At 49.9% G+C, this 23157-nt stretch overlaps 1 long non-coding RNA gene across 1 annotated transcript; it reads left to right on the top strand.

Annotated features, from left to right (window-relative positions):
* Nucleotides 1-1965: 1965 nt before the first annotated feature.
* On the top strand, nucleotides 1966-17481 carry LOC121075320. The gene is made up of 2 exons (XR_005822900.1): nucleotides 1966-2263; nucleotides 15492-17481. It is a non-coding gene; the product is annotated as an uncharacterized LOC121075320 (long non-coding RNA).
* The last annotated feature ends 5676 nt before the right edge of the window (nucleotides 17482-23157 follow it).

Genomic DNA, 23157 nt, shown 5'->3' with positions numbered 1-23157 from the left:
CAATTTGACCTTACATTTAAAAGCCCCTTCACATACCACGTTTTCCTCAGACTCTCATTACTTTTACTGAGAGCAATGTTAGATCAATAACGTTCACTTTTCCGGGAATGCTTTTCTAATACACAGAATCTGAATATCATCAAGCGATTACAACTTACAGCTGAGGAAACTCGGGCCCAGAAGGGGCAGGTGGTGGGCATGTGGGGGCTGAGTCAGTCAGACATCTCAGCAGCATTTGTGCTGGGTTTTAGCTTTGGGCAACCGTTGCCTCCTCCCTTTTCTCTAACAAACTTCTGACTTTTGTTGTCAGCTGGAATCTTTTGTGCATGTCACAGACTTCCTGTAAGTTCGAGTGATGTGCCCTGCTTGAATCCAGCCATGGAGCCATGAGTTGTTGCTAGTCCCAAAGGTACCAGGTACATTTGTGACCCACTTGCAGGGGGCTGCATTCTCCCCCAAGGAGCAAGCTGCAGGAAAGTGTCATATTTAATCTAATGAAAGGAGCTTTTTAAGAAGTTCCAGCTGAATGGGAAGCCAATCCCTACTTAGTTTTCTACTCTAATGGCAACTGTGGGCAAAGATGTTTTTGTTTCTGTGAATTTTCATGGGATTTCTTGTTTCTGTGCTACTGGTAGGAGACAGGCAGGGCCGGAGCTATCGGTTCCTGCTGCTGATGTTCCTCAGGAAATCTCTCAGAAGTGATTGTGCCAGCTGGCAGGAATAAGCCTTCAGGTGCCATCACTCCAATCACCGTCCTTTAAACTGATGGGTAATGCCCTGGTTAGAAATATGGAAGGCAGGCAGCATGTACGCTTGTGCTCTGCTGTGATGGGCACCACTCGAGCAGTGCTCAGGCACTGTGTACTGCTGTCTGCAGTGCTGGGAACCCTTCTGCTTAAGGAAGAGGGCTGTTCTCATGGGGTTATGGTTATCTGAGCCTGACCCCGCAGGGAGAACAGTACTGACAGTAACTTCAAAACAGATCCTCTCCAGTCCAGCTCTTATATTGCTTCTCAAGCACCTGTGAGGGGAGGAATAAAAAATGCTCAGCTGGTCTAACTATAGGTATTTAACTCAAGTACCTCAGTTAGGATCCTCATCCCTTCAGAGCCCCCTGAAATCAGTGACTGTGGGAGGTGTCTGCTTCCAGCCCCTTTCTGCTGAAGCTGGTTTGCTCGCAGGATAAACAGAGCTGTGGGAGCTCGTTTTGAGCAGGCTTTCCTGGCAGCACCTTTGGGGTGAGGCACTGGGGCTCTCTGCAGGCGCCGGAGGGGCCTCCAGCCTCGTGCCACCCAGCTTGGCGTGCGCCCCATCCCTGGGCTATCCCGCAACAACAGCTTTTGCTTCAGGTAAGGACAGAAACGCTGCTCTGAAAATGAAGTCCATAGGGATGTATCTGGATGGACATATTCCTTTGGCGTTGCAGCATCCGTGTCCGGTCCACGTCGGCAGCCTTCTGACACGGGCATTAGCTCATGCTGTCCCAGGGAGAACTTGGTCCCTAATATTTTGGGTTATAGCAGACGCTGCACATAATGTTATCACAAAGGGAGGCAGAGATGTGGAGTGAGACCTACCAGCCAGATAACAAAAGGCCTGACGAAGAACAAAAAAAAGCTGCTAGTCATTGCGGAGATACGTTGCCCCCAGGAAATTAAAGCCCCGGCTCCCGTGGCACATGCAATAAACATCTCCTTTGTGCTCGCCTACCGGCACCGAAACCTCTGGAACATTACGAAATGCCAGAGACGCTTCTCACTGCCCCCCCCTCGGACTCGCAAGCGGCCGTGACGAAGACGAGGGGCGGCAGCCCGGCCGCTGTGCAACTTCGCTTGCAGGAGCCCCAAGTTCGGCGCAAAGCGGGGGGGCCCCCCCGGGGCGCACCTGTACCGGGGCAGCTGCAGCAGGCGGAGGCGCCCCCCCGAGCATCCCCCCCGGGACCCCCTCCCGATCCCTAAGGGAGGGGTGTAAAGGCGATAAGGAAGGGGTGGGGGGGCTAAAGGGGGGGGGGTACCTCCCCGCCCCCAGCCTTGGGGCGGGCACAGGGGAGGCGGACCCGAGCCCCGCCGCACGCCCCGCCCGGCCATAAAGCGCCGGGACCCGGCGGCGCTCGGCAGCGCCGCTCCCGTTGCCCCCCCCCCCGGGCTTATCGGCCCCCCCCCAGCCGTGCCCGGTGCCCCCGGGGGGTGGCAGCGCTGCCCCGGCGCCATGCCGGGCTGGAGGAAGAGCCTCGCCCTGTGCCTGCAGCGGATGCAAGAGGACGGTGAGAGGGGCCGCGGGGAGGAGGAGGGATGGGGATGCTCTCGTCTGCTTCTTCCCGTTATCCTTTTTTATTTTGGAGGGGGAGCGTGGGGCCCCGCGGCGGAGGGGGGGTTTATATCGCCGTTAAACTTCGCTGCAGCCAAGGTGCGGTGTCCTTCCAGCCCCGGGAGGGGGGTGAGACCTTGGGCTTGCTCCCACTACCCGCAGGATGGGGACCCGGCTGCCCCGTCCCCGGTGGGTGCTCGGAGGGCTGGAAGCTCCAACTTCCTAAAGCTGCGGGTGCTCCTGCCTGCAGCCGGCACCTCTCCCCAAATGGGGCTGGAAGGGCTCGCCGGTCGCACCGAGGATGCGATGCGGGAGCAGCTCCTGTTGTGCTGCTTGCTGTTGGTCGCAGGGACCGGCAATGATTTTGTTTACGTGCTCAGGAGCGTGATGTTAAATTAACGCTGCACCCGAGCTCGTGGAAGTCGGGAGAAGGCATCCACGAGGTGGCACAGCGTTGGGGAGCCTGGCGCACCGGCTCCGGGATTTGGAGGTGGGCAGGGTGGTAGCGGTGGGGAAAGTTTATCCTGGGCAATGAAGTGCTCCTCTGGTGTGCTCTCATAAGGCTCAGGTGCAGGAGCTGAGCTGGCATGAGCAGAAGCAAGGGGGGATTTATTAATCTCAGGTTTTTTGACCTCAGCTGCTTTGCCGCAAGTGGTTAACAGCGAGTTGAGTTTTTTCCTTCGCGTCCCTTGCCTGGCTGCCTGCTGTGGCAAGCAGGCTTACCAAATATCAGAAGCAGCAGCCCGTTGCACCATTTGGTGTGAGTAATGCACAAATCAGGAATGCTCTGGTCCTGTTGGTTAGTAAGCAAGGAGGAAAATTGTGCTGCTAGGTGCCTTGTGAGGCGCCAGGACTCAATCGTTCAGCTGCCCCGTATTTCTGGTGCCGCTGCTTGGGAGAACACCATTTATTTCTGATGTTTGGCCCTTCTGGGACTACGGCTTCCACCCACCAAAAGACAGCGCTGCCAAAAATTGGAGGTCTTGTCTTATGTAAGGGAAAATCAATCCCGTTCCCCACGCCGAGACCTGCCTGTGTGAGCGCTGCCCTGGCGTGGTGCAGTGCTTTGTAACGCTGCCCTGCTGCAGCTGAGGGGGATGCTCCTGCACTGCTGGACCAGGGATGGCTTTGGGGGCCCTAAAGAACACTTAGAGCAGAGAGCCCAGGCTGCCCAGCCGAGTGGGGTTTGCTGTGTTACTTTCTCTGAGACTTCGTGTGTACATTCTGGGTTTATGTAAAGTATTTCCTCCTCATCCTCCCTGGCTCTGACCTCATCCCAGCACTGCAGCAAGTCTCTGCCTGGTGTACTGGTCTCCACCTCACATCCCTTCAGGGATGTTGGGCACTTTTCAATGGTGGCGTTGCATTTATTCCTCTGGGTGGTTTGAGTAGTTTGTCTCTGCAACTTACTGCTTAGTTAAGCACAGGCTTTTTTTTCTGGAGGAGTAAATCTTGTGTAGGGGAGGAGGTATGTGTCTGCTAAAGGATGTACTGAGTTTTCAGGGATCTTCTTTCCTCTTTCCCCAAGGCAACCGGTCCCATGCTCGTATTGCAGAATGAGGCTCAGCTGGGGTAATGGAGAAGTTACTTGGTAATGCTCTTGTAGCACCGCGGTGTTAGCAGGCATGGGATGGGCTTTAACTGGGCTCCAGAGACAGTTTCTCATCGTGTTGTATTTAACAACGCCAGGACATCTCTACAGGGTTCCATCTGGGCTTAGATTTCCCAAACCAACCTCCAAACAGTCTCTGATGAACTGGAAGGCAGAATTTCTCCTTATTCAAAACAATTTACATCTGCCTTGTCGGCATCTCGGTGCCTATGCAGATGTGGTTAATTTTGTTTCACACATCTAAGCTGGGAGCTTGCTTCTCCCCACGTGTGTTCTCTGGCCCATTGACGTGTCCGTTCTCTGAGGGCTGCGGTACGTAAACGCCCAGAGCAAACGTCCCGGTGTTCAGTGGGGGCACATCTGTGATGAGAAGAGTGGTACGTTTTGGGTACTGAATGTTAATGTGATGAGCATCTCTCGCAATTTGCAGCCATTCAGTGCTGGGTTGGAAGCTTCATTAATCACAGTTGGTATCCAAAAGGTCAGCCATGGTAAGTCACATAGGAAAATGCAAGATGTACGTGAGCTGTGCTGGAGGATGATTGCCGTTTAAAAACACCACCCACGGTGATTTTCTTATGCATGTTTTGCCTTAAAACTTCCTTTCCATGGGGAAAAAGGGGTGACTCCTGAGCAGAGTGCGGAAATGCTGCATTCTTTAACACGTCTGTGTTCCTCATCAGACGAGGGTTGTGCATGGGATGTGCTACTACTCTGATTAATGTTGGGGAAGGGAGAAAAAATCAATGTTAATGGCTTGGAAATTCTTGATGGAAAATGTGTTCCCTCCGGCCTGTCTCAGTCATGGCACTATTACTCGCAGCTCAGGGGGCTGACTCTGTCGGACTCTGTAACCATGGGGCTGTTGGTGGGCCTGGGGCCTGGGAGTAGAGGTTAGAGCACGCAGCCACGCAGCTCTGCTTATGCAGAGCTCTGCAGCCAGACTTGGTGCTGATTTTTGCTCCTTGACGGCTGTCTTCTCTTTTTGAGGTGACTTGCTGGCCATGCCAGGGCCTTCCCCATCCTGGCTTTTCCCCTCTTGCTGCTCTCCTCTTCGTGAGGACTGCGAGATGCGGACCGTATCCTTGTTCCTCCCAGGCTTTCACTAGCAAAGGCTAACTGCTGCTTTGGGAGAGCGCACAAATGTGGGCAGGTGGGAAAATCTGTGGGGATTTTGGCATATCTGAGTGGGTGAGGAAACTCTGCAGAGAGATGGCCCTCCTAGCTGTGGGATGTGGGCGCTACCTAGGTGCATAGCCTCGTGTAACACGGGGCTCGGTGGTGGGCAGGCACCCTCTGCTAAACCTGAGGCACTTTTCTTCTTTGACCGGGGGGGAATACAGGATTTGGGTGTAAATTTAGGTTGTTGGTATAATTTCCTGGCCTCCCCCAGATGGTTTTCTGCAGTAGAACCGGAAAATTTGACTCGCACCTTAAAAACCCCAATAAGATGCCTTATCCTTTTAAATTACGTATATCCTTAAGAAAGGCTGATGTACTGGGATTACAAAACGTGAAGCGAGTTACCCACCCCCTGCCTGAATCATGTAGGGCAGCTGGGAGGGAGGGAGGGAAAGCGGCAACTCCGACCTGCTCCGAAAAGTGGGAATATCGCAGGGCTGCGTGGCTGCTGTTTTCTCCTTTCCCTTGTATATGGCTCTGTGCTGGTTACCTTGGAAACAGCTGTAGGAGCATATAGGGGCACGGTGCTGCTGTGCAGCCGTGGCACCACGGGCAGAGGTGTCCCGCGGTGCGTGGGGAAGGGGCGATCCTTCGTGGTGCGGGCTGATTTGTGGGGTGAAGGCGACGAAGCGAAAAGGGTTGAGAAATCTCTCTCTTTCACCTGCCTCAGCTCGCTGCGGGTGCAGTTTGGCAGGAGGGGGACCCTGGGGAAAATTTAGGGGGGGGGGGGGGTGATATTTCATGGTTTTGGCAGAGCCGTTTAATTTTTTATAACGGGAAGGTAAAAATATCACAGCAGTCTGTCTCGAGGAGGCTTATAACAGCTGGGCTCTAAACATCAGCGTTAGGCTCTGTCCTCGGAGCAGTGTAGCGGGGTGTTTAGCTCCGTAGCTGTGAAACTGGTTATCACTGGAGAGGGGTTTCTTTTTTTTAGATTTTTACTTAATCACAGACATAAGGAGAAACATCCCAAAAAGATGAAGATAGAAATTGTGCGTTTCTGCACAATTAGCAGAAAATGAGGTGATCTTTCACACAGCTCCGTGGTGTTCGAGATGCACATGTAATGTGTAGAATAACTAAAGCAGACTATCAGTAAAAATCATGTGAATCGTCTTTTGTTCACTTATCCATGAACGTTTTGATCTTGCAGACTGTGGTGTGTGTAATTTGAAATCAGTCGGAATACTCCGCTGCTTAAAATGAGGTGTTTGCTCTTGTGCTTGCCACATCAGAAGTAACTCAGTCATTCAGAAAGGAGTTTCTGAATTTATCAAGTTGTCTTAGAACCATCTTTCAGTGCCAGGTGGAGTCTGTTCAGCTTTAATACCTTGCCCTGCAGAGTCCTTTTGTCCAAACCTACAATAACATGATCTATTGTACAGGCACTTAATTTTCGGTGAAGAAATTCAGCTCCGTGGCTGTCACTTAGCGTGCAATTTGACTGTTGTGTAGCTGAAGGGCTGTTAGGTCTGTGCTGAATGCGGTGTATGAACGTATTCCTGCGTGTGATGCTTTTACCCTGCATCCAAGCTCTGTCAGAAACGAGGACCTGCACACACACTGCTCAGGAATTTATGGGCTGCTGTTTTTTGGTAATACTAATTATCCAGGCTACTGCTTTTAAATAAAATGTAAGAAGAGAGGTTCTGACCCTCAAGTGAAGTATGGTGGGGAATTAGGATTGCTTGAAGGCTGCGGTGGTAATGCTTAAGGGATAACGTTCATTCATCAAACTGATGGGACAGCCAGAGCAAATCCTGCTAGACTTTGATGGGGTCTTTCTCGTTCATTAATATGTTGATGTGGATTTGGTGCCTGTCAAGTGAGGGAGTAATACACCCGAGCGCTGTGCTTGCCTGCTCCCTCCTCGCTGGCTGTCGTACCGTCGCGCTGTGCTGAATTCGCGCTGCTGCTTTTGATCCTGCACTTCAGCAGTTGTAAAATCCAGCTCTGATCGAAAAGTCCTGCTCAACTGAGTAGGGATGAAGCTGCTAGGGTTTTACAGAATGATTTCAAAGCTCCGTTGGAATTTGGATAAAGACAGATTATTTTTTTGCTTGTTTTGTTTTTAAGTGGCCTGCCAGATCTTACAACCCGAATGCGAACCTGTTTGCAGAGTTCAGCTGTATGAAGCTGTAGGGGCATCGTGCAGTTCTGCTCTCTGTCTCTGAAGCCATTACGCTCCATCGGGCTCCTTGCAAAGGGGTTGCCTTATTAGCAGCGAGTGGTGATGCTCAGTGCTGAGCAAGTGCATCAGCTGCAGAGGTTTGGCACCTTCTCCCTTTGGAAGGGGAGGTGTGGGGGAACCTTTCAGGAAACTGAAGCCCTTGATGGAAACTGTGACTCGGGGGAGCCAGGAGCATCTCAGACTGAGAAGAGCTGCCAGGTCTGTCTGGACTCAGGCCATGCCTGTTGTTCTTCAGGCCTGTTGGTGTTGCTGTGGGCTCATGCCAAGCTTAGTGGAAAAGCACATGGGCCTTTCCCAGGAAGCAGCCCTGGTGTTCGAAACAGTTCACGGCTTGAGCTGCTTGCAGCTGCTGGCCCAGAGGTTTCCTGATGCTCTTGAGTTGTGCTGAGATGAAGATGACTTAACTTGCTCAAGTTAAAAGGAGATGTATGGCACATCTAGGAGGCAGGTGGCTTGCTTTGCTTTTTTTCCCGGTTTCCATTCAAGGGAAAGACTTACCTTTCCCCTTTTCTCCCATATATTATTTGTATTTGGAAGATGCAGAAATTCAAATAAAATAACACAAACAAATGAATTATAGAATTATGGTGATTTCCCTGCTACCAACTTTCCCCCCTCATTAATGTTAGATGAACTTGGCACCTAGTAATTACTGGCTTCTACTTTTGAGGCAGGATTGTTTTGGGCTCCGGCAAAATCTGCTGATTCTATTGAGTGCTGGCAGTGCTGCCTTCCTCTGGGAAATTAACTCATTCAAACATGCTTTCCTCTGACAGCTTCAGGTATTTTGCCTGGAGACCACTCTGGATTTAAGGAGAAGGGGCTACCGCTTGCTGTCTGAGATCAAGGAAACGCTGTGCATCAGGATGTGGTTAGGTCCATGTCTAATCTGTGTGTTTAAGGAGGGGTGTCAGTGACCCTGCCAGTTAAACAGCTCCCATCTGACATGTAGAAACCTCTTGCTGAAGCTGCAAAATAAATCCGGTTCTAAACTCTTAAAGTTGTTGAATGTTGGTCTGTGAAGTAATGCGTGTTCTGTGTTGAACAACTTTATTTCCACTGCGAACAAGTCATTATGGAGCTTTCGTTTTGGCAGTTGTATTAACCTTGGCTGCTGCGTTGTTGCCAGAGTTGGAGGCTATTGTGAATATTTATTTGGACTACAGGTGCAGATGTGACGGTGCTAGTTATCTTGGTGACACTTCTGTTCTTCTGTGTAGAGAAATAAAGCTCCAGGCCGGCACCTGAGTGTGGCCTCACAGCCCCAAAGGGGAGCTGCTGCAAGATGTGAGGGTGGCGTCAAGCTTGGGACTGGGCCCTGTGGGATGAGGCTGATGCTGGCCTTGGAATTTTTTATGACTCCTGTCTTCCATTTAAAAAATAAAAATAATCTGTTGGTGGAGCAAATTTTAGGTGATCATACAGAGTGCAGCACAGGGTGCCTGCATCTTGCCTTTGGCCCCGCTTTGACAGGAGCAGTCACCACAGGATCAGGGCGTAGACTTGGGGGATGCTCATCATTTCCATCCCCCTGTAGCAGAGGCCTTGAAGCTTTAGCAACAAACGAAATGGGAAGACACAAACAGAAAAATAAGGTAAAGCAAACATCAGGCAGCGAGACAGTTTTACAGAAATTAGTGATGCTGAGTTGCTCTCTTCTCTCTTGGTACCAATGTGCTTTAACGCTGCAGATTCAGACCCTTCTGTGCCTTTTCCAGGCGTGGGGGCTGACTTACGAAAACAGCTTGCCCAGATCAACTGCTTTTGGCTACTAGGGATTCAAGGAAATTTGGGGCTGTCACAGTGGGACAAACTTAGCTAAATGTGTGTAGCAGCTTGCCTCGGTGTGTGTTAATCCTGAACAGAGGGTACTAATGGAAATATTTTTTTCATATCTAGATTAAATGTTCTTCTGCTTATTTTCACCTGAGGTCAGGAGCCATGGTCATATCCCAAGAAAAGAAAATACCAGAACTTGTGAACCTCCCTTCCTTGTAATGAGAGGGCAGGTAGATCTGCGTGAAGCTGGGAGCAGCACTGCAGTGCTCTCAGTCCCCTTCTCCCTTGGGAAGTGCATGAGGTGTTTTCCTTTTAAAAAAAAAAAAAAAAAGGAAGCTTTTCTCATTTGATTAGAGGGAAGGGGGAGTAGAGAGGAACAAATCTTAATGCTCAGTTCCAGGAAAAATGAGCAGAAGACCAGTGGCAGAGCTGTTTAGCAGCAAGACGAGCAGCTTTAACTCTGCAATGCAGAAATCAGTACCAGTTGCTGAACAGTGAATGAGAATAAGAGGCTAGAACACCAAGTTATTTATTTTTAAATAGCACTTGCAAATGGCTTTTGGCTAATGAGAAGGCTTAAACCTGTGGCTTCTGCATAAATGAACAGTTTTGGAGACTTCTTTTTGGTGGTTTGGGAGGTGCTGGCAAATAACCTCTTTGGGCTGTGTCCCTGTACGGGGCCGGAGGCTGGTGTGCTGCATCTCGGTGGCTTCCAAGGAAAGCGAAGTCCAGGCAGGCTGCCAGTCTCGTGGCATGAAGTGTCAATGCTGTGGCCATGCCCTTACTTACTGTGTCCTTTACATCCCATCTGGACTTCTTGTTGCATTAAATAGCTGCTGTGGTCCTCAACAGATTTGGCTGGGGACCGGGCTGCAGGGCTCTGGTCCCAAGGCTAGCTTTGCTTTCTGCAGAGCACATGGCCTGGAACAGAGTTACTGCTTGATTTCTCAGGTGGGGGGGGGATTTTTCTGCCAGCTGAAATTAATGGGACAGGGGAGCTCTGTGCAGCTTGGAAAGGCAGCCTGGTCTGCTGAGCTCGGTGCGTCCCTGTCTTCGTGTCCGTAAAGCATGGGTAATATAATGCCTGCCTTGAGAAAGGGTCTGTCTGGTGTTCAAAACAGATATCAAAGTGCAGTCACTGAGTGTAACTTCATGGCCATGCTTCTCTGCTTAGTATCTTTATGGTTGGAGTTACAGCAGCTGTGCCAAATACTTGGAAAAATGACCAAAATGATGTAGAAAACATCACTTCTGGCGCAGTATTGCGAATCTATTGCAGAGCACAGCTGCAGTACTCAAATTCTGTTTGAGTGGGTGCAAAGTTCCCTGCACAGCAGCAGTTTGTGCTGCAAACATCCCAGGTATCTAACCTCCATCTGATGTAGGAGAGATGCTGCTTGGGCCGTATAGGTCTGGCTGCACTCCCAGGCCAGCTGCCTCTGAGGAGCCTCAAGACTTATCCTGCCACTTGTGCTGCTTGCCCAGCCACTGGACACCATGCTTCAAACCTAGCACAAAACTGATCTGTCTTTCTTGCAGTATAAATTGTATTTATTTTGCTTCCCTCTTGCTGCCACCTGCCTAGGGTGTTTGGTTGTGCATGGAGATGGTTTCTGGGTTGTTTTATTTGGGATAGCCACTGTAATTGGCTTTTTTTATCACGTTCTTTGTGTTCTTGTAGTCCTTTACTGTCACTGTACTCACAGGAGGGCTTCTTAATGAGTGAACTGGGGGCTGGAAAGCAAAACTCAGCAAACCAGGCTGTGACCGCTGGTCTCCAGGGCCTGGGGCCAGGTAAGGCTTGCTGGCTGCGATGTCCCCTTGCCTGGGGCCAGGCAGCATGGTGCCTGTGCGCCCACAGCTCTGCGAACCCTGTGCTGCTCTGACTGCTCTGTCCCTGTCAGCCCCTGCGCTTTGGGGCTGCCCAGGAGTAATTTGGTGACAGGCAATGCTGTGATGAATGCGATCCAGTTTCTGCAGCTAAATAATTAAGAGAAAAGGTGGCTCTGGGCCAGGGAGTGCTGTCCTCTGCTGCCCATCTGCTTCCCTGACCGCTGCCAGGGGCTTCCCAGCAGGGCGTCAGGGTGCGGATTCCTGACCACACTTCCTTGCCTTGCTGCTGGCTGCCCTAGTGAGAGTTCAGTCCTCCAGGTGCTGTTTTTCTGTGCCTCTCTTCCCTCCTGCGAAATCCCACTGTGATGTTTAATTGTGGGCTGCAGCGCTGGTGCTGGGTGTCTGTGGGGTGCAGAGGTGGAGCGGGGGGGTTGTTTTGCCTCTTGTCACCCTGTGCTGTGAGCTTCCTGCAGGAATCCAGCTCGCAGGCAGCCAGCTTCAGGCTGGAAGTGCCTTCAGCAGCATGAAAGGACAGCTGTGTGAAATGACACTGTGGGGAGATCCCTTGTGCTCAGGTTTCCCCTTGACAGGCATGCCTCGACCCCGCCCCATGTAGAAGGGAGGATGTTTTCAGCAGGGTGTGAGGGAGAATTGCTGACAAAGCACCCCTTGCATTCCAGGGGCAGGCGGTGGTGGCCTCAGCAGTATTTTAAAACAGCAGAGGAACTTTCCGCACGTATGGATGCGTGCAGGTGTGTTGATGTGAATCCATATCTGGGGTGAAGTGGCTGCAGGGCAGCGTTGCTTCCCACAGGCCCGAAGTAGGCCCAAAGTCACCATTAGCTGCGCAAGAGGTACTGCGTACAGAGGGCTGGCCCAGCCTTGGACTCATCAAACCTCAGGCAAATTAAACCAACAGAAGAATGACCTGGGAATGAGCAGGGGGAACAGGAGAACTCATTTATGCAGGTAAGTTTAAAAAAAAAAAAAAAAAGAGAATGGAGGTGGTTGGTCAGACTGTGTTATGGCCGGGCACATCTACTGGGCTGTGCAGCTCTTCTGGCCTACAGTGTTGCCATTTCTCCGCAGGCAGAGACGGACACAAAGATTTGCTCTATATCACAAGCTCTTTTGTGGAAAGATGTCCTCTTCCCAGGAGGTGGCTGCTTCCCACTAAGAGCATGTCTGTCCTCCAGGCCTGAGGTGGTGACCCAGCACTGGCAGGGACCCCTGGGGGCTGCTTTCCCTGCAAGAGAGATGTTAAAACCCCAATCACCTGGGATAAATCAGTTTCAGGAGCTGATTGATTTTTAGTGGAGGGAAGTGAGTTAACATGATGAGTCACTGACCTATTGGAAAAGGAACAGCCTCCTCTCAGCATCACTAGGAGCTGGCAGTGGATCATCTTGGGGAAGAGCTGGGGAAAGGGCATGAAGGGGGCCCCTCACGCCTGCCATTGCTCTGCCCCCTGTGTGATCGTTGTTCTGCGCAGGATCATCTTTATGGGTGAAGAGGGAGTACATATCGTTAAATACATTTTTGGCTTTTATATGCAGTGTAACTCAGATTGTCTGATCGTTATTAGTCCAGATATCTTTGTTACAATAAGAATAATAATGCAGCTGAAATTGTTGTACGTTCATGTTACTTGCTGGGAGGGATGCGATGTTCATACTGATTTCTTCCTCTGCACATTGGGATGCACTTGGGGTCGTTTCTGTTTGCTAACACACTTTTGCACCTTTGCTCTTTTCCCATGGGCCTGCAGCTCCAGGTTACGTTGCAGTTTATGTATGTTTGATGTGACTTATTCTCTTTGTTATCCCTACAAGCAGCTTTGTCCAGCTCTGGGCTCTTGAACTGGCCGTGGGTGAGTTTGACATGGCTGTGCCAAGCCTGTACCCCGCTGCTTGCTGTCCCATGCACGCTGCCCTCTGTCACATCCAGTACCTGCTTCTCAGGTGGATTTCTCTGCATGTGTTGCTGGCCCGCCAGTCTCAGATGCTGTGCTCTTGCTGAGGAGACCTGGCAGTGATGAATGGGGTGGCTGGTGCTGAGCAGTGGGGCTGCCATTAGGGAGCTTTTGTTGTAGTGAAGTCTGAATTATGCTGTAGGTGAATTCCCTGTAGCTTTTCTTGTCTGCAGGCTGGTGCCTGGCCTCTGCTCCTCCCTGCCCAGGCTGAGGAGCTGCTTGCAGGTGCTGGGCTTCAGGTGTCTGCAGGAGGTGTGGGAGGAGCAGGCAACAGGTTGGGCTTCCTTATTAATTTGCAGAATGCTCCAGGACCCCTCTTAAGGAGAGGTGATGAACAAAGCAAAACTTGGATTTAAAATTGAAGGATAATGTAATGATTCTTTTGCTGCTTGTAGTGTGGATTAACACCAAGTCCATGCTTATTTACTCTCTCGCTATTAAGATTTCAGTCCTCACATCCTGATCGCTTTCCTGTCTTCGGTACCTGCACAAGGCTTTGGAAAATCAAGTGAAGGTTTGCTATCAAAGCATCTTGTATAGGTTTTATGCCAAGCCATGACTTTGGGAATTCGCTCGGTGTTGTGTGCAGATATGATCAATAAAGCTCCTAGTTACGTACTTCACCATTAAGTCTTAGTTCATTGATTTAAGGAGTTACCAGGAACTAGGGAAATAACATGGTTAATTAAGTTAATTGGATTGTAAGGTCTATAGGGATTGTGCCTTTCTGTCTGCTCTCTGAAGCACCTCAGACACCTCTGATCACTATGAAATAATGACTTTTTCTTTCTACACATCGGCAGGTTAAACTATTCCGCTGCTTTAAAACTATTTGCGTTTCAAGAAAACGAATTTCTACATGAGCTAAGGAGTGATGGCTTTGGAGCCCTTTGCTTTTTAGAGGTCCAGGTAGAGATGAGAAGGGGATTCTTAATAGGGCTCAGCTGAATGAGGCTGAGGAACCTGGATCCTTGCATTTGTTTGCCGGAGTTGTTGTGAAGTGGCTATTCCTGCTCTTGGCAAAATGCCTGTGGTGCAGCTTCCAGTGCATTGGTATGTTGGTGCTTTATAGCTTGGCCTTGGAGTTAATTTTAATTACGTTCCCCTTGCCATCCTTGAAAGGCACATGAAGAAATAATATATCAGGCTTTAGATCGATCTATTCTGTGGCATATGTTATTCAGGAAAATAAGTAAACAGATCTGCCCCTGTCTAAAATGGAAATTTATTCTGGGTTTATAAAGTGAGATCTAGCGCAGAGGTTTTCTTCTGGAGCTTGTATTTCTTCTAATTTACAGCTTCTCTTCTTTTTCCAAGTGAATAGGAGACTTAAACCTCCCATTATGGGTCTGTAATTTATGTTTTCAAAATTTTACGATTGTTATCTTTCAGTGTTTTTATGAAGCTCTGCTGTGGAGGTGCTCAGATAAGGTTATATATAAAATATTGGCAAATTCGCTAACAACAAAACTGAGATTATAAATTACCAGAAGCATTCTCCCCCAGCGTGAGCTCACTCTTGCTTTAATTTCTTTTACCTCCTTTGAAGAGTTAGGGAAGGCAAATTATGGAAATAAGGGATGGAGGAAACTTTTGTGGTGGCAGGAGAACTGGTCTTGGCCTTGCTTGAGAGTGACTTGTTGTTAGGCTCCAGGGTGCCTCTCACGGGTCTGCTGTGGGTCAACCCCTTTGTTAATGGCCTGTTGAAGGGAAGGGGAATATGCTCACGGCACGTTCAAGGTGGCACCGTGCTGTAAGCTGTTACGGAAACATCAATGGGAAAGCACGGGCTTGAGGACCTCTTGAGACACCTTCAGAAAAATGTACCGATTCCCATGACTTTATGGGAAAAGCAACAAGTGGATGGGTCAAGGGTACAAGGACCAAACTCTATTCACAAGTGTGAATCAGGGCTTCCAGTGTTCTCCCTGGTATTCACTAGGGTTTGGAGTGGGAGGGTTGAAAGGAGAAAGTACTTCTGTGTTGCTTAGCCTCGCACCAATCAATGGAGACAAATCTTGGAACATTAATGACTTAAACTGAAACCCAAGCTGTCGATACCTCCCTGCCCTCCTCTTTGGGTGTCCTGGGACTCCCTTCCCCATGTTTCCAGTCCCGCGGGTTCAGGCCTGGAGGCTGATGTTTGTCAGTCAAAAGTTTACCTCTTAACTTAGGAACACGATATCTGCTGCCTCAAATCAAGATGTGGGAGCAGTGTAGTGATTTTCTTATTGGCTTGGCTGTTGAGCTTTTTTCCTATTAATGTTTTTTTTTTTTAATGAAACCATTTGTTATAGAAGATCTCGCTATTTCTGTAGGGCTATTTGTAATGGTATAAATGATCTGTTTCCCATCTTACCCCACCAATGGTCTACTTAAGAACACATTTAATCCTAATTCCTGCTAGCCACACTCGTGCACTGTTCTGCTGTGTGTTGATACAAAAAAAAATGTGCTTTTAATATTAATTTCTATGGGAGAAACTTGGCTTTCGGTATGTTTTTTGAATTGCCAAATAGAAAGCAGAGACAGTTCTGCTTTTTGTTCTTTTTGAGAGGAAATACTTCTCAACAAAAATGCCTTCCTTGGAAAAAAGTCAACTCATTTGTTCCCAGGAGGATGCAGTAGCTGCTACGTGCGATTGGTACAAAATCGGAGCTATTGAAGAAATGCCTGCCCCAATGGTAACCGAGCTCCACGAGGACAGGTTTTCTGAAGCTGTCCAAGTACTGCATGGCTGGAAGTAAGAATCAGTAGTTTTTTTCCGTTGCATGTGGATGTGTCTGCTAAAATCCTTGCCCGCAGACACCTGCGTTTACGGAAGATGGCTGTCACTTGAATGAAAGACTGTCTCCTTGTCTGCTGTGCCTGATGTATGGGCAATCTCGCTGCCATCAGTAGCGAATTTATTGGCTGCACTGTGATTAAATGGAGGGCAATGGCAATGTGCAAAGCGATGCTGGGTCCCTCTATCTCTATGCTCCTGTCCCTATGGACAGAAGGAGTGGTAGTGAAGATGCTGCCGGGGTGGTCTGTCCTTGGTTCCTTGTGGTTTTTGGCAGCGAGCGTCTGTTGCTGTTCACCAGTTCCCTGCAAGCCGCCGTGCTGCGTCTCCCAGAGGGGTGGGAGCTCGGTGTCCTGCTTGCTTCAGCCTGCCCCAGCCTGGCAGCCTCAGCAAGCAAGGGTTTGAGATGCACGACCGGGAATATGGCTTTTGGGCTTTTTTCCCTTGGTGTTTAAAGCTTCCTGGGCATTTCTGCAAATGCTGCTCCAACTTCTCCCCCAGCTTGCCCTGAAGTCCCCATGACGTGGAATTACTCCAGCAGCTGCAACGAGCCCCTCCTACTAGCCCTGACAGCCCGTCTGCTTTATCAGCTGTTTCCAGTGCTTTTCCCTTTCTCTAATGAATTTCCACTGCCTTAGTGCTACAGAGTCTCAAATTCAGTTTTGAGAGCTTGTGGTTAGGGGTGAAGCTGAAGCGGGACAGGGGAAGCAACGCTCCCGAAGGGCAGGGTGAGCATCCAGAAGCCTGTAGGCACCACTAGCTGAGTTCCCCCTTCCATACAGCCCCTGGAATACGAGTGTCTGTGGCACAGAACAAGGGGCTTTTAGTTTTGTCTTCGGGCAGAAGTGTTTCAGACCTAAAAACCTGCGTTATTTGGGCTGCAGTCTTGCAAATTCCCTGTGGAGCTGAACACGTTCCTTCTTCCCAGGCCATCAAGTCATCCTGGAGCCCGTTGCTTTCCTTTCAGTACTGGATGGCGGGGTGCAAACCCTGACGTTTGCTCATGTTAAAGCACTTGTGTGAGCAGCATGGGTCTGCTGCCAGCTTTATTCCAAAGATGCGACGCTGGTGGGGGCCCTGCGTTACCTGTGTGGGCGCAGGCAGCTCTCCAACAGTGATCCTGAAATCCTCTTTTCCAGCAGCGGTGACGGTTGTCACCGCAATTTCTAGCTCAAGAGGCAAAACTGTTTGATCCTGCTGCACGCACAGGAATGCCTTTGCTCCTGGATATCTCCCTGCATGGAAGCGCTGCTCACAAACTGCAGCTGCCCCTTGGGCTGTAGCGTTGAGGAGGAGATGCCCTGTGTTTCCCCAGCCTTTGGGAGGAGGGAATGGGAATGTAGCAGCAGGATTTCTGCAGGGATGTCGGTGCTTGCTTGGGTGTTGCAGTTGTTTACACGAGAGGGATAAAATCCAGCACTGGTGAAGAGGAAGAGGCTGGGGAAAGGAGAGGAGCGGAGGAGCTGGGGCAGCTCCCCTTGCGTATGACCAGAAGCTGTTCCAGGTAAAAATGCTATGGTCAGAGAGCTGGGGCACCTGGAAGAGGAATGACGAAGTGCTCTTAGAGGATATAGGTTGTCAGTGGGAATTGGGAGCTCTGGAAAAGGGATTGGGCTCAGAAGTTGAACCTAGGGAAAGGATGTGAGGCCAGGTAGGTGTATTTGTTCTGTGGGTACCCAGCTCCCCTTACCTCCACCCTGAATACTACAGCAAGAAGGCAAGAAGCCTTTTGAAGCAGTCATTTTACTGTGTCTGTATGCATAGGCTGTCTCAGGCAAAACAGAAATCCCACCAAAAAAAAAAAAAAACCAACACAAGAAGAAAGAGAATAGTAAAGCATCTCCAAACTGCTCCCAAGTGCTGCCTCTGCAGTGGATGCAGCTCCCAGCAGCACAGATCTCTGCATTGCGAACACACGAAAAGGAGGCGCTCGCACCTGAGTGCTGAAATAAGCTGTCCTGCAAAGCTTGGAATAAATCCTTGCAAGCAGCTTAGCAACAGCTTGTTCGGTTCTCAGGGTGGTTTGCTTGCTTCCTGGTGGGGAGCGAGGCACAATTTAAGCACCAAAAAACCTCTCAAGGTAGTTTTTCCCCTGTTGCGGGAGTTTGCAGCCAGCTGCTCACATCTGGTGGTAGGGTTTCAGTGCGGAAATAGGGAGTGGTGCTTCGAGACTGCTTTGAGCTGGTGTAGTACTGGTGACCAGGAAGAAGAGGTCATCTTGCTCTCGAAGAGCTTCAAGGCTGGGGCTTGAAGAAATGAGGCAGTATAAGGCAGAAGGCCAGGAGGAATGCAAGAAGGTGCACAGGAGTTTAAATACAGACTTCTGGCTTTATTTTGTGAGGGAAAGATGGTGAGGGTGCCTTTTAGAAGTGTTTATTACAGCTTGATAAAGTCTTTTACAAACTGATGACTTAGCTGTTATATCTTCCAAGATGGACCACCCATCCCTGCCTCCTTGCCCAAATGAGAATTTTAAAATTCTTAAGCCAGCATTTAGAAATGCAATTGCAGCTCAGGTGTGAGGAGAGGTGGAAGCACGAGGGTGTCTGCCCAGCGTGCTGCCCGGCTGCGGTGTTCCCTCTGTGCTCAGCTCTGCCTCGGCCATGCTCTTGTGTACCCCTGTCGTTGTTCTTGTATCTGGCTGTTGAGCACCATCAGGCAGCCAAGGCTGAGCCCGTCTGGACCTGGTGCTCTCCCACCCCTCCAGTAACGCTCTCCCCCTTTTTTTTTTTGTATGAGGTTTTGAGACATCACACGCCAGCCTTCTTTCAGCGCAGCAGATGCGTGCCTGCTGCAGTTCTCGTTCCCTGTCAGCAATATTTACTTCTCAGGTTCCTTTGTTTTTCCCCAACGCTTCATTTTAGGCAGACAAGTTGGAGGATCTCCATGTTGGCAAGCTCCAAGCGAGGATGCTGTAGGATGGGATTTGCTTGCTGTACTGTTTGCCTCCCTTCCTTGTTGCTGGAGGGAAATTGGGGTTTCTGGAGGGTGTCCCCCCTCACCCCAACCTGGCTGTAGGGTATGGCCGTACGAAGCACGCCTGTGCTGTGGAGCCCGGCTCCCTGGCCAGCTGTGGCCAGCAGTGAGTGCTGGGTGTAATGAGCGGTGCCCGGGCCCTCTGTCCAGCCCAGGGCTGTTGTAACGAGGCAGGTGAAGGCGAGCGGGGTCCCCAGCCAGGCGAGCCCTTTGGCAGGAGGAAAAGGAACTGCAGATTCCGTAACAGTGAAATTTGAGTTGCTCTTCAGGCAGGACTGTGGTGAGTGATACAGCCAAGCCAGTCAGTCCATTACTTAGAGTCCTCAGAGACCTGACCTTTGAAGCAGAAGCTCTGTGAAGGTGCCTAAGAGCGGGAGGAGATGAATGAGGGGGAAGATTTGTCACCCCAAACTGGAGTGCCGTCTTCACTGAATGGCAGACTGCCTTTTTCATCTCTGGCTTACCCCAAAGACAACCACGTGGTGTAAATCTTCCCCCGCCGCCTCCTTCCGGAAGATCACAACGTAGGGCAGTCCCTTCTGCCCGTGCTTCCTCCAGCACGCTGCAGGTATCGGTTTAATTAGAAATAAAAATTGATTAGTGTGGTCTCTAGTGAATCCTTCAGAGGTTTGGCAGCAAGGGCAAGTAATGTGTGCGGCTGTTTGGTGAGGGGGCGAGCTGGCTGCTGTTCCCGTTAAAGATTGATCAGCGCTGTTCCTGGGCATCGATCTGTGCGTCCTGCACGGGTGGCTCAGGCACCAGCCCCGTGTGTGTGCGCTGGGGGTGGCAGCTTCTTGAGCAGACCAGGAGAGCAGTTCCCCATCTGGGAGGAGGAAAAGTTTATGCTTTTCTTTTGCCTGTCTTGTGTTTTACCCCTTTTTTCTTTAAGAATTTCTCTTAGTCATGCTTATGAGTTTGGGGTATGGAAGCCCTGCAGTATGTAGCACCTAGTGCAAGCTGTAAATGTAGCTCCAGCCGTATGGATCTAGCCCATATAGATGTAATGGATTTGCCTGGGGAAAACGTATACTGCATCTTCTGAGCATAATTCACCATAATGGACACAGGCAGGACGCCAGTGTGCCAAGGAGCTCTGCTCTAGCTCATTCTGTGCTGTATTTAGTCAGGTGGTTTGTGGTAAGGAATGAATGGATTGAAATCCGTACCGGTACATTGCTCTGGTGGTTGCCCTGCAGCTTGTCTGCCCTAGAAAGGATTTGAGTGAGAAAGGACACCAGTAAAATACATGCCATAATAACCAGCCTAGAAAAGGCCAAATGCTCTTTCTCATTTGGCAATAGAGAAACAACAAAGGGGATGTAAAAATGCAATGGAAAGGTGACATTTGAGGCCGGTGAAGGAAAATATATCGTTATTCATGCAGTGGGGCTGTGGAGTTTACTATCCTCTGAAATGACAATCAAGGGTGAGTGTGTGCAGATAAAGATTGAAGGAGGGATTGGCAAGTAATCAACGACGTTTAGAAACCAGGATGGGGGGGGGGGAACCCCATCCTGCTGCCAGGCTTTAGTCTAGAAAATGCCTCCATCCAGAAGCACTGAGCCATCTCCAGGGGGTTAGGACAAGACCTCCCAGAGGGCAGAGTATCTCAAAACAGGAGCCCTTCCCTAGGGACAGCTGAAGCCCCGAGCCTTGTGGTGGTGTGCCAAGGAGCCAGTGTCTTCTGATCGTCCCAAGTGATCATCACGTAATGGAGGGGAGATATGCCCTAAATGTCAACTGCAGACACCAGGTACCCCCACGGTGCCTGAGCTGATGTGCTGTGTGGCTCCAAGCTGCACAGAAATGCACAGCGTGGAGCCAACCAGCACGGATTTCCTAGTGGTGATGGGTCTGACACAAGGATCTGTCGTTCCTGCTAGCGACTGACCTGGAAGCAGGGCTGATGTGCCCTTCTGCAGCTTCGTGGGAAGGCCACCTGGTGTCTGAAAACCTGGAGGGATGCCCTGAAGTGCTGTATCTGGGATGCTTGGTGGCCTCCTCTCCCACTCTGAAGCTGGGTCCTTGGTCCCCTGTTTCTGGTGCCTGTGTGCTGGTCTGTGGCACCACCCAGCTGCTACCAGCCTGCTTGGGTTCCGTGCCTTGTCCCCTGCTATTTCGGGGCAGGAGGTGTTTGTAGTAACAGGGATGCTGAGAAATGGCATTGCTGTACACGGTAACAGCATGCTTCTGTGCGCAATATCTTGTCTGTTTTTCTCCTTCCCTACTGCACATATCTCTAAAAGGAAGGTAGGTCTCTGTTGCTCCAAATGCAGGAGAAAGCCACCAGCTGCATGAAAGCCAAGAGAAGCTTTCATCCCTCGGAGCCTGGTAAATCTCCTGTGAAAATCAGTGAAATGGCTTCAGCTGATGGCCACGCAGCATCACGTCAGCCCAGACCTGGCTGAGAGGCTCTCAACAGTTCGTACGTCCGCCCATTCACGGCTGGGCCACGTTTTGTACATCCCTTCTATCACCTGCTGGCAGCAACAGCTGCTGAGCTCTTGGCTTTCCCTACTTAACTAATTCTTTCACCATGGTAGTCAGGGCTCCTTTCCAGCACAGGAGAAGAGTCTACACATCAGGAAAGCGAGGAGGGCGCTGTGAAGCGAGCAATACCACTGGAGCTAAGCTCCTCAGAAGGCATGTCTTTCATTACTGAGCACGTGGCTCCACAAAGCAGCTGGCTCCCGAGCCATGCTGTGTGTTTTTAAAACCTGCGCGCGCTGCTGCTGCTTTTCTGCACATTGGATCTTACCTGGCTCTTGGGTACAGACAGAAATATTTCAGGGTAAATTCCTCTCAAAGTTTCTAGGTATTTGTTTTAAGTAAGTATAAATTAAAACAACTCACGGGAAAGTAAACTTGGAAGCATGCTTTGTAATGTGAATTAAATCAGAATTTAGGAACTTATGTCTAAACTGAATTGAATCTAACCAGCATGCTGAATCTCATTTCTAACGTTGCTTGCTTCCCAGCATTTCTACTGTACCCCGTTATCGATGATTTTACAAAGCAGTAGGATGCATCTCACAGGTAGGGTGTGGAGAGCTGGAGATACTTGCCCAGGTTGCAAAGATATAACAGGATCTGGTTTCTGATGGCTAGCAGACTGTAGTGCCTGCTCTGCAGGTACAGCAGAGATCTTTTTTTGCAGCTTCTGGGCTTTGGGTGCAAGGAGGCTTTGCTTCCTTTATGATCTGGGGATGGGTTTTGGCTGGAGCAGCTACAAGTGGGTGTAGGAACCCCCTCTTCCTCAGGCTGCTGTTGTGAGGCTGTGGGTTTTCTCCTTTCTCTCCTTCTGCAGTTCTTGGACTTAAAAACTGGCTCCTCGCTGGAGGGGGGTTGAAGGCAATATTTAAACTTTATGGCAGCCACGTCATTGCTTGGAGTACCACTGTAATGGCCATCATAGCACTAAGGGAGCCGTGGCAGCTTCACTCCTGCGAAGTCACCACGCTGCAAACCTAGTTTATAGCAGCATAAAAAGTGGCATTAAACTGCTCATAAATCACTTTGGTTTGCTGGGGAAGCCAGCCGTTAGGACTCCTTCTGTCTCCTGGAAGAGGTGCTTGGTTTGTGAGGGCAAGTGTGGCTTCTCCTGCGTTTAAATGCAGCTACAAAAAACCAAGTTGTGCAGTGAGAGGTCAGCGTGGGCTGGGAGGGGTCAGCACCAGCAGAGCTGAAGTGAGCAGTTTGATCAAAGAGGGTGAGCTCTTGGTACAGAATGAGCTGTTTTAGGTGAAAACTGGAGGCACAAGTGCTGACTTCATTGCATCTGCCGGAGCTGCTGCACGAAGGAGCAGCACAGCGCGACTTGCCTGCGAAAGGCCCCTCTGTTACCTGCTGACCGTGTGTCTCCTGCTTTGTGCCGAAAATTTCACAGCACCAAAAGCTTCCAATTAGAATTAGGTGTGCATTTAGAGTTGGGAGTTAAAGCGAGGTAGGTTATTTAATGTTCACCAATCTGTGGCTTCTTTTAAATTGTCCTAACAATTACCAGTGCTCTCTCTGTTCAGCACAGTTTGTGCTGCTGGGATCTCCAGCTTGTGTGCCTGGGTCGGGAGGTGGCAACTGCTCTCTGAGTGCTTCTGGAGAGTGTGAATAAAACAAACTGTGGACAATAAATATCTGTGCGCGCACACAAAAAAAAGAAATACCAAGTACAGGAAGCAGAGGAAAAGGAGGGGACTTCTCAGCTCCGCTCTTAGGGCAGTTGAGGCACTACACACTTTGCTTTCTTCCCAAAAGTTCGTCGTTCTTTGTGCCGGGGTTACCCCGTTTCGTTCAAAATGGGTCTTCAAATCCCTTTTGTTAAATTGCTGCAAAATCCCGTGTGGATGCTCTTCAGTTGATTTAATCTTGGTTTATGTTGATTTAGTTTCTTGCCAACTTTTGCTAAATCCATTTGAGACAGAGTTAAATCAACTTATGAGTGTCCTTGCAATTTAATTAAATCGACTGATGTAGCTAATGTAACTGATTGTAATTAAACGCATGCAGCTTTTATGTAAAGACAA

The sequence above is a fragment of the Cygnus olor genome, chromosome 10 (genome assembly GCF_009769625.2).
Source record: "Cygnus olor isolate bCygOlo1 chromosome 10, bCygOlo1.pri.v2, whole genome shotgun sequence".
Taxonomy (NCBI): Eukaryota; Metazoa; Chordata; class Aves; order Anseriformes; family Anatidae; genus Cygnus; species Cygnus olor.
This window is presented reverse-complemented; position numbering and strand designations above follow the sequence as displayed.